Source organism: Triticum dicoccoides, unplaced genomic scaffold (genome assembly GCF_002162155.2).
Source record: "Triticum dicoccoides isolate Atlit2015 ecotype Zavitan unplaced genomic scaffold, WEW_v2.0 scaffold1607, whole genome shotgun sequence".
In the NCBI taxonomy this organism is placed as follows: Eukaryota; Viridiplantae; Streptophyta; class Magnoliopsida; order Poales; family Poaceae; genus Triticum; species Triticum dicoccoides.
Genome location: NW_021214951.1, coordinates 6,846 through 17,510, shown reverse-complemented (window position 1 = coordinate 17,510; position 10,665 = coordinate 6,846). Strand labels below are relative to the sequence as shown.

The following is a 10,665-nucleotide window of genomic DNA, read 5'->3' as shown; positions in this document are numbered from 1 at the left end:
CGTCCACCCTGAATCACAATAGTTCAACATGACATTTTATTCCCTTCCAAATTTTGAAAGTAACTTCAACATATAGTAGATCTCATCATATTGGTAAGAGATCTTGTTTACACTAGGGAGGTGTTTGTTTCGTTGAGTGGTAACGTAAACGTAAAGGGGAACTGAATACAGTCTGTAACAGCTCCGGACTGGACCAACCGCGTTTTGTTTGGTTCTGCAGTGTAAAGGAAACAGGTACCTTAAGAACACATATTTTTTGACTTTAAATCAAGAACATGGACCATTAACCCTAACCTTGAGATATGCAGAGGAGGTTGATGTAGGAGGAAGAGATCAGCTAGAAATCCGCAGATGGCCCTTTGCTCCTCGGCGGCGGATTCAACAGTCCATCCTCGTCGGCATCGGCGGCAGCTGGAGTGGTCGTTGCCGGCGGCTGGAGCAGGACAGGAGGAACGAGGGGAGGCAGCGCCGCTCGACTCGAAGGGGGTCGAGGGGAGGTGGCGATGCTGGATTCGAAGGGGGTCGAAGGGAGGCGGCGGGGCTGACAGATCGAGGGGAGTCGCGGGGGAGGAGGTGGACGGTGCAGACAGATCGAGGGGAGTCGCGGGGGGAGGAGGGCTTGGGGTGAGGAGCGCTCAGGATGGTAAGGAAACGTTGCCGGTGGGGGGTGGGGGGTATCGACTGATAACTAGCCTGGACCCGATTAAGGAGGGATGTGATTACTGAGGGTTGTTACCAAACGCACGGAACGGTTTCTGTTTACAACGTAAACAGTTGACGGGTGAAAAAAGATGAAACAAAGGTAGAGGCTTCAAGAGCAGGTAGACATTCCCTTATCGCCTCTGCAGCTTGCCCAAGCTCCTTTTTTTTGCCCCAGCTCCTTCTCCGACACGATGAGCGTAGGCCGTAGGCACAAGCCTCACCACAATGCCTTTCCCGGCCGTGAGCAAAAAGACACAACATCCAAGCACGCATCGACTAAAGGACCAACCGGTACATCGAGCTCGATGCCAAAAATGAGACCAGCCCCCCGGATCTGCCGGGGCGGTTCACCGCTGTCGATTTATTCATCCAACGGTGCCCGGGAATTCCATCGCTATCGTGTTGGGTGAAAATGGAGGCACCACGGCCCACCTCCGCACATTTGCGGCGATTTCGCAGAGAAGTTCATGCAAGATTTCAGATGCGCGAATTTGTTGATGATCAATCCGTTGATCCCACTAGAGATATCCTTCCAAAGATAAATACTCGATCTGCCGAAGATTCATTAAATATCGACGTCCACTGGGACAAAAACTCAAAATTTTGCCTGTGGTCATCATCAGGACTGCTATAGGACGAGACCGACGCTCCTCCATGGGTCCACTTGGTCCTTCTAGGCTCGAAGGCGTAAATTTCATAAAGTTGGACTTGGGAGTCTGCATGTGCCGGCATTCCTCTAGGATAACGAGTGGTATCTTTCTGAAGGAAATATGCTCTATAGGCAATAATAAAGTTGTTATTTATATTTTCTTATATCATGATAAATGTTTATTATTCATGCTAGAACTGTATTAACCGGAAACTTACTACATGTGTGAATACATAGACAAAACATAGTGTCCCTAGTATGCCTCTACTTGACTAGCTCGTTTATCAAAGATGGTTATGTTTCCTAACCATAGACATGTGTTGTCATTTGATGAACGGGATCACATCATTAGGAGAATGATATGATGGACAAGACCCATTCATTAGCTTAGCATTATGATCCTTGTAGTTTCATTGCTACTGCTTTCTTCATGACTTATAGACGATCCTCAGACTATGAGATTATGCAACTCCCGAATACCGGAGGAACACCTTTTGTGCTATCAAACGTCACAATGTAACTGGGTGATTATAAAGATGCTCTATAGGTGTCTCCAAAGGTGTTTTTTGGGTTGGCATAGATCGAGATTAGGATTTGTCACTCTGTGTATCGGAGAGGTATCTCTGGGCCCTCTCGGTAATGCTCATCACTATAAGCCTTGCAAGCAATGTGACTAATGAGTTAGTTGCGGGATGAAGCATTATGGAACGAGTAAAGAGACTTGCCGGTAACGAGATTGAACTAGGTATGATGATATCGACGATCGAATATTGGGTAAGTAACATATCGATGACAAAGGGAACAACATATGTTGTTATGCGGTTTGACCGATAAAGATCTTCGCAGAATATGTAGGAGCCAATATGAACATCCAGGTTCCGCTATTGGTTATTGATCGGAGATGTGTCTCGATCATGTCTACATAGTTCTCGAACCCGTAGGGTCCGCACGCTTAACGTGCGATGATGATTTGTATTATGAGTTATGTGTTTTGATGACCGAAGTTTGTTTGGAGTCTCGGATGAGATCACAGACGTGATGAGGAGTCTTGAAATGGTCTAGACATAAAGATTGATATATTTGAAGGCTATATTCGGACATTGAAAAGTTTCTGAGGGATTCTGGTATTTTTCGGAGTACCGGAGAGTTACAGGAAAGGAGAAGTAATGGGCCTTATTGGGCCATACGGGAAAGAAGGAGGCAGGCCAAGGGGAGGTGGCGCCCCCCATGAGTCCGAATGGGACTAGGGGAAGGGGGCGGCGCCCCCCTTACCCTTTCCTACTCCCTCTCTCCTTCCCTCTTTCATTCTCTCCTACTCCAAAAAGGAAAGGGATTCCAACTAGGACTTGGAAGTCCTAGTAGGACTCCATACTCTTGGCGCACCCCTAGGGGGCCGGCCTCTCTCCCTCCCTCCTTTATATACGTGGGCAGGGGGCACCCCAAAGACACGCCAAGTTTTTCCTTAGCTGTGTGCGGTGCCCCCACCACAGTTACACACCTCGATCATATTGCCGTAGTGCTTAGGCGAAGCCATGTGTCGGTAACATCATCATCACCGTCGCCACACCATCGTGCTGACAGAACTCACTGATACGTCTCCAACATATCTATAATTTTTTATTGCTCCATGCTATATTATCTACTGTTTTGGGCAATATTGGGCTTTATTATCCACTTTTACATTATTTTTGGGACTAACCTATTAACCGGAGGCCCAGCCCAGATTTAATATTTTATGCCTATTTCAGTGTTTCGAGGAAAAGGAATATCAGACGGAGTCAAAATGGAACGAAATCAACTAGAAAAGTTATTTTTGGAAGGAAACTCACCTGATGGACTTGGACCCCATGTCAGAAGATACGGGACGTGCTCACGAGGGTGGGGGCGCGCCCACCCACCCCCACCCCCCCGGGCGCGCCCCCTGCCTCGTGGGGCCCCTGTAGCTCCACCGACGTACTCCTTTCACCCATATATACCTACGTACCCTAAAACTTCCAGAACAGAAGATAGATCAGGAGTTCCGCCGCCGAAAGCCTCTGTAGCCACCAAAAACCTCTCGGGAGCCCGTTCCGGCACCCTGCCGGAGGGGGAACCCATCACCGGTGGCCATATTCATCATCCCGGCGCTATCCATGACGAGGAGGGAGTAGTTCACCCTCGGGGCTGAGGGTATGTACCAGTAGCTATGTGTTTGATCTCTATCTCTCGTGTTCCCTCTAGGGCACGATCTTGATGTATCCCGAGCTTTGCTATTGTAGTTGGATCTTATGACGTTTCCCCCCTCTACTCTCTTGTGATGAATTGAGTTTCCCCTTTGAAGTTATCTTATCGGATTGAGTCTTTTATGAGAACACTTGATGTATGTCTTACCGTGATTATCTGTGGTGACGATGGGATATCATGTGCCACTTGATGTATGTTTTGGTGATCAACTTGCGGGTTTCGTGACATTGGGAACCTATGCATAGGGGTTGGCACACATTCTTGACTCTCCGATAAAAACTTTGGGGCACTCTTTGAAGTACTTTTATGTTGGTTGGATGAATCTGAGATTGTGTGATGCATATCGTATAATCATGCCCACGGATACTTGAGGTGACAATGGAGTATCTAGGTGACATTAGGGTTTTGGTTGATTTGTGTCTTAAGGTGTTATTCTAGTACGAACTCTTTTATAGATTGATCCAAAAGAATAGCTTTGAGGTGGTTTCGTACCCTACCATAATCTCTATGTTTGTTCTCCGCTATTAGTGGCTTCGGACTGACTCTTTGTTGCATGTTGAGGGCTTGTTATATGATCTTTCTATGTTATTATTGTTGAGAGAACTTGCACTAGTGAAAGTATGAACACTAGGCCTTGTTTCCTATCATTGCAATACCGTTTACGCTTACTTTTACCACTTGTTACCTTGCTGTTTTTATTATTTCAGATTACAAAAACCTATATCCACTATCTATTTTGCACTTGTATCACCATCTCTTCGCCGAACTAGTGCACCTATACAATTTACCATTGTATTGGGTGTGTTGGGGACACAAGAGACTCTTTGTTATTTGGTTGCAGGGTCGTTTGAGAGAGACCATCTTCATCCTACGCCTCCCACGGATTGATAAACCTTAGGTCATCCACTTGAGGGAAATTTGCTACTGTCCTACAAACCTGTGCACTTGCACGCCCAACAACGTCTACAAGAAGAAGGTTGTGTAGTAGACATCAAGATCTTTTCTGGCGCCGTTGCCTGGGAGGTGAGTGCTTGAAGGTATATCTTTAGATCTTGCAATCGAATCTTTTTGTTTCTTGTTTTAGCACTAGTTAGTCTATAAAAGAAAATTACAAAAAATGGAGTTAAGTTTGTCTCGTACACTTCGTCTTTTTAATATCTTTCGTGAGTATGATGGAAAGGATAATTGTGCTCAAGTGCTAGAAGAAGAAATCTCTAAATTGTTTGGCACTAAATATTTGAATGATGAGTATGATTGCAATGTTGTTAGTATAAATTCCTTGAATATCCATGATGCTAATGATATGCAAAGCCACAAGCTTGGGGAAGCTATGTTTGATGAAGATGATATTTTTTGTCCCCCAAGCTTTGATGAGCAAATTTACTATGATGAAATCATGCATCCTATCTATGATGATTATTGTGATGACACGTATGCTTTAAAGAATAATGATAACCATGAAACTTGTCATCTTGATCTTAATTTTCAATCACATGATAGTTATTTTGTTGAGTTTTCTCCCACTACTATTCCGAATGAGAAGAATTTTCCTTATGTGGAGAGTAGTAAATTTTCTATGCTTGTAGATCATGAAAAGAATGCTTTAGATGTTGTTTATATTGTTGGATTCATTCATGATGCTACTGAAAATTATTATGAGGGAGGAACATATGCTTGTAGAAATTGCAATAATGTCAAGTTTCCTCTCTATGTGCTTAAATTTTTGAAGCTATGCTTGTTTTACCTTCCTATGCAAGTTGATTATTGTTCCCATAAGTTGTTTGCTCACAAAATCCCTATGCATAGGAAGTGGTTAGACTTAAATGTGCTAGTCATATGCTTCATGATGCTCCCGTTATGTTTCAATCCTTATCTTTTATGTGAGCATCATTGTCAACATCATGCCTAGCTAGAAAGGCATTAAAGAAAAGCGCTTGTTGGGAGACAACCCAATATTTATCCTTACTGTTTTTGTGTGTTCACATGATTATGCTATTGTAGTAATCATGTTTTATAGCTTTTGTTTCAATAAAGTGCCAAGTAAGACCTTTAGGATAGCTTGCGGTGATAGTTGTGTTGATCCTGCTGAAAATCAGAAACTTTTGCACCCAGTAAATTAGTTTTGTTAATTCACAGAAACGTGCTTCTGATCTGATTCTTTTTGCTCTGGATTGGTACACAAATTGCTTAGGACTTCTAATTTGGTAGGAGTTTTGGAGTCCCCGAAGTATGCGTTTGATACAGATTACTACAGACTGTTCTGTTTTTGACAGATTCTGTTTTCTATGTGTTGTTTGCTTATTTTGATGAATCTATAGCTAATAAAATAGTTTATAAACCATAGAGAAGTTGGAATACAGTAGGTTTAACACCAATATGAATTTAGAATGAGTTCATTACAGTACCTAAGTGGTGGTTTTTATTTTCTTATACTAACGGAGCTTACGAGTTTTCTGTTGAGTTTTGTGTTGTGGAGTTTTCATGTTTTGGGTAAAGATTCGATGGACTATGGAATAAAGAGTGGTAAGAGCCTAAGCTTGGGGATGACCAAGGCACCCCAAGGTAACATTCAAGGACAACCAAGAGCCTAAGCTTGGGGATGCCCCGGAAGGCATCCCCTCTTTCGCCTTCGTTCATCGGTAAACTTTTCTTGGAGCTATATTTTTATTCACCACATGATATGTGTTTTGCTTGGAGCGTCATTTTATTTTGTTAGTTTTTGCTTTCTGTTATTTAGAATAATGTTTTGCATCTTTAGTTTCAATAAAGAAGTCAAGGATAGCCTTTGTCATGCTTATTTTGCTAGTATACATGTTGCTGTTTGAAAACAGAAAGTTTACCGCTGTTGCAAAAATTCCCTAGAAAAGTCAGAGAGTAGTATAATGTTGAATCTTTTTGCATTTTGAGATCTGAAAAATTTATTACAGTGGTAATTTTATTTCATAATTTTTGGAGTTAGGTAAGTATGATGACTCTTGCATTCTTTACAGATTGTACTGTTTTGGCAGATTGCTGTTATGTTTGCATTGTTTGCATATGTTTGTTTGTTTAATGATTCTATTTGAGGATAGGAGTATTAAATATGCAGAGGCATTTAGTATTCAATGTTGAATAATAATTTTAGCGATTTTTTACAGTAGAAAATGATACAGTTTTGCATTGGTTTATACTAACCTATCTCACGAGTTCTTGTTGAGTTTGTTGTGAATGAAGCTTTTGATAAAAAGAGAAACCATGATATGAGAGGAATTAAGGAGACACAAAAGCTCTAGCTTGGGGATGCCCAAGGCACCCCAAGATAATATTTCAAGAAGTCTCAAGCATCTACGCTTGGGGATGCCCCGGTAGGCATCCCACCTTTCTCCAACAACTATCGGTTAGTATCGGTTGAGCCTAAGATTTTGTTTCTTCACATAAGTTGTGCTATCCTTGCAATATAGTTATTTAGCTTTGCTTGCTGTTTGAATACAATACCAAGATCTGAGATTATTAAATGGGAGAGTCTTCGCATTGTTGCATAATTGTTTAGCTACTCATTGACCTTCACTTATATCTTTCGGAGTAGTTTGTCATTTGCTCTAGTGCATCACTTATATCTTTTAGAGCATGGTGGTAGTTTTATTTTGAAGAAATAGATGAACTCTCATGATTCACTTATATTATTTTGAGAGTCTTAAATAGCATGGTAATTTTCTTAAATAATCATAATATGCTAAGCATACAAGATTTGTAAGAATTCTTATGAGTGTGTTGAATAGTAAGAGAAGTTCGATGCTTGATGATTGTTTTGAGATATGAAGATGGTGATATTAGAGTCATGCTAGTTGGGTGATTATGAATTTAAAAAATGCTTGTGTTGAAGTTAGCAAGTCCCGTAGCATGCACGTATGGTTAAAGTTGTGTAACAAATTTGAAATATGAAGTGTACCTGGCTTGTGCATCCTTATGAGTGGCGGTCGGGGACGAGCGATGGTCTTTTCCTACCAATCTATCCCCCTAGGAGCATGCACATAGTACTTGATTTTTGTTGACTTCTAAATTTTTGCAATAAGTATATGAGTTCTTTTGATTAATGTTGAGTCCATGGATTATACGCACTCTCACCTTTCCGCCTTTGCTAGCCTCTTCGGTACCGTGCATTGCCCTTTCTCACCTTGAGAGTTGGTGCAAACTTCGCCGGTGCATCCAAACCCCGTGATACGATACGATCTATCACACATAAACCTCCTTATATCTTCCTCAAAACAGCCACCATACCTACCTATCATGGCATTTCCATAGCCATTCCGAGATATATTGCCATGCAACTTCCATCATCATATTCATGACATACATTACTTTTGTCATATTGCCATTGCGTGATCATGTAGTTGACATCGTATTTGTGGCAAAGCCACCATGCATTATTTTTCATACATGTCACTCTTGATTCATTGCACCATCCCGGTACACCGCCGGAGGCATTCATATAGAGTCATATCTTGTTCTAAAGTTTCGAGTTGTAATCCTTATGTTGTAATCAATAGAAGTGTGATGATCATCATTATTAGAGCATTGCCCAAAAAAAAGAGAAGAAGAAAGGCCAAAGAAAAAAAAAGAAGAAGGCCCAAAAAAAAGAGAAAATAAAAAAATAAAATAAAAAGGGCAATGCTACTATCTCTTTTTCCACACTTGTGCTTCAAAGTAGCACCTTGTTCTTCATGTAGTGAGTCTCATATATTGTGCTTCAAAGTAGCACCTTGTTCTTCATGTAGTGAGTCTCATAAGTTGTATTTTTATACTAGTGGGAATTTTCATTATAGAACTTGGCTTGTATATTCCTACGATGGGCTTCCTCAAATGCCCTAGATCTTCGTGAGAAAGCAAGTTGGATGCACACCCACTAGTTTTCTTTTGTTGAGCATTCATAGCTCTAGTGCATCCGTTGAATGGCAATCCCTACTCCTCATGTTGACATCAATTGATGGGCATCTCCATAGCCTGTTGATTATCCTCGTCAATGTGAGACTTTCTCCTTTTTTGTCTTCTCCACACAATCCCCATCATCATATTCTATTCCACCCATAGTGCTATATCCATGGCTCACGCTCATGTATTGCGTGAAGGTTGAAAAAGTTTGAGATTATTTAAGTATGAAACAATTGCTTGGCTTGTCATCGGGGGTATAGAAGTTGGGAACATCTTTGTGTGACGAAAATGAAGCATAGCCTAACTATATGATTTTGTTGGGATGACCTTTCTTTTGCCATGCTATTTTGAGAAGACATGATTACTTTTATTAGTATGCTTGAAGTATTATTATTTTTGTGTCAATATGAACTTTTGTCTTGAATCTTTCGGATCTGAATATTCATGCCACAATTAAGAAGATTTACATTGAAATTATGCCAAGTAGCACTCCGCATCAAAAATTCTTTTTTTATCATTTACCTACTCGAGGACGAGCAGGAATTAAGCTTGGGGATGCTTGATACGTCTCCAACGTATCTATAATTTTTGATTGCTCCATGCTATATTATCTACTGTTTTGGGCAATATTGGGCTTTGTTATCCACTTTTATATTATTTTTGGGACTAACCTATTAACCGGAGGCCCAGCCCAGATTTGCTGTTTTATGCCTATTTCAGTGTTTCGAGGAAAAGGAATATCAGACGGAGTCAAAATGGAACGAAATCAACTGGAGAAGTTATTTTTGGAAGGAAACCCACCTGATGGACTTGGACCCCACGTCAGAAGATACGGGAGGTGCTCACGAGGGTGGGGGGCGCACCCACCCCCCACCCCCCGGGCGCGCCCCCTGCCTTGTGGGGCCCCCATAGCTCCACCGACGTACTCCTTTCACCCATATATACCTACGTACCCTAAAACTTCTAGAACAGAAGATAAATCGGGAGTTCCGCCGCCGAAAGCCTCTGTAGCCACCAAAAACCTCTCGGGAGCCCGTTCCGGCACCCTGCCGGAGGGGGAACCCATCACCGGTGGCCATCTTCATCACCGGTGCTATCCATGACGAGGAGGGAGTAGTTCACCCTCGGGGCTGAGGGTATGTACCAGTAGATATGTGTTTGATCTCTCTCTCTCTCTCTCATGTTCTCTCTTGTGTTCCCTCTAGGGCACGATCTTGATGTATCCCGAGCTTTGCTATTGTAGTTGGATCTTATGATGTCCCCCCCTCTACTCTCTTGTGATGAATTGAGTTTCCCCTTTGAAGTTATCTTATCGGATTGAGTCTTTTATGAGAACACTTGATGTATGTCTTGCCGTGATTATCTGTGGTGACAATGGGATATCATGTGCCACTTGATGTATGTTTTGGTGATCAAATTGTGGGTTTCGTGACATTGGGAACCTATGCATAGGGGTTGGCACACGTTCTTGACTCTCCGATAGAAACTTTGGGGCACTCTTTGAAGTACTTTTATGTTGGTTGGATGAATCTGAGATTGTGTGATGCATATCGTATAATCATGCCCACGGATACTTGAGGTGACAATGGAGTATCTAGGTGACATTAGGGTTTTGGTTGATTTGTGTCTTAAGGTATTATTCTAGTATGAACTCTTTTATAGATTGATCCGAAAGAATAGCTTTGAGGTGGTTTCGTACCCTACCATAATCTCTATGTTTGTTCTCCGCTATTAGTGGCTTCAGAGTGACTCTTTGTTGCATGTTGAGGGCTTGTTATATGATCTTTCTATGTTATTATTGTTGAGAGAACCTGCACTAGTGAAAGTATGAACCCTAGGCCTTGTTTCCTATCATTGCAATACCGTTTACGCTCACTTTTACCACTTGTTACCTTGCTGTTTTTATTATTTCAGATTACAAAAACCTATATCTACTATCTATTTTGCACTTGTATCACCATCTCTTCGCCGAACTAGTGCACCTATACAATTTACCATTGTATTGGGTGTGTTGGGGACACAAGAGACTCTTTGTTATTTCGTTGCAGGGTTGTTTGAGAGAGACCATCTTCATCCTATGCCTCCCACGGATTGATAAACCTTAGGTCATCCACTTGAGGGAAATTTGATACTGTCCTACAAACCTGTGCACTTGCAGGCCCAACAACGTCTACAAGAAGAAG

The 10,665-nt window shown here is 41.8% G+C and overlaps 1 long non-coding RNA gene across 1 annotated transcript; it reads right to left on the bottom strand.

The window, feature by feature from the left end:
• Window positions 1-19: 19 nt before the first annotated feature.
• LOC119344245 lies at window positions 20-615 on the bottom strand. Its single transcript, XR_005166545.1, has 2 exons — window positions 295-615; window positions 20-214 (listed from the first exon to the last, which is right to left on the bottom strand). It is a non-coding gene; the product is annotated as an uncharacterized LOC119344245 (long non-coding RNA).
• Window positions 616-10,665: the final 10,050 nt, after the last annotated feature.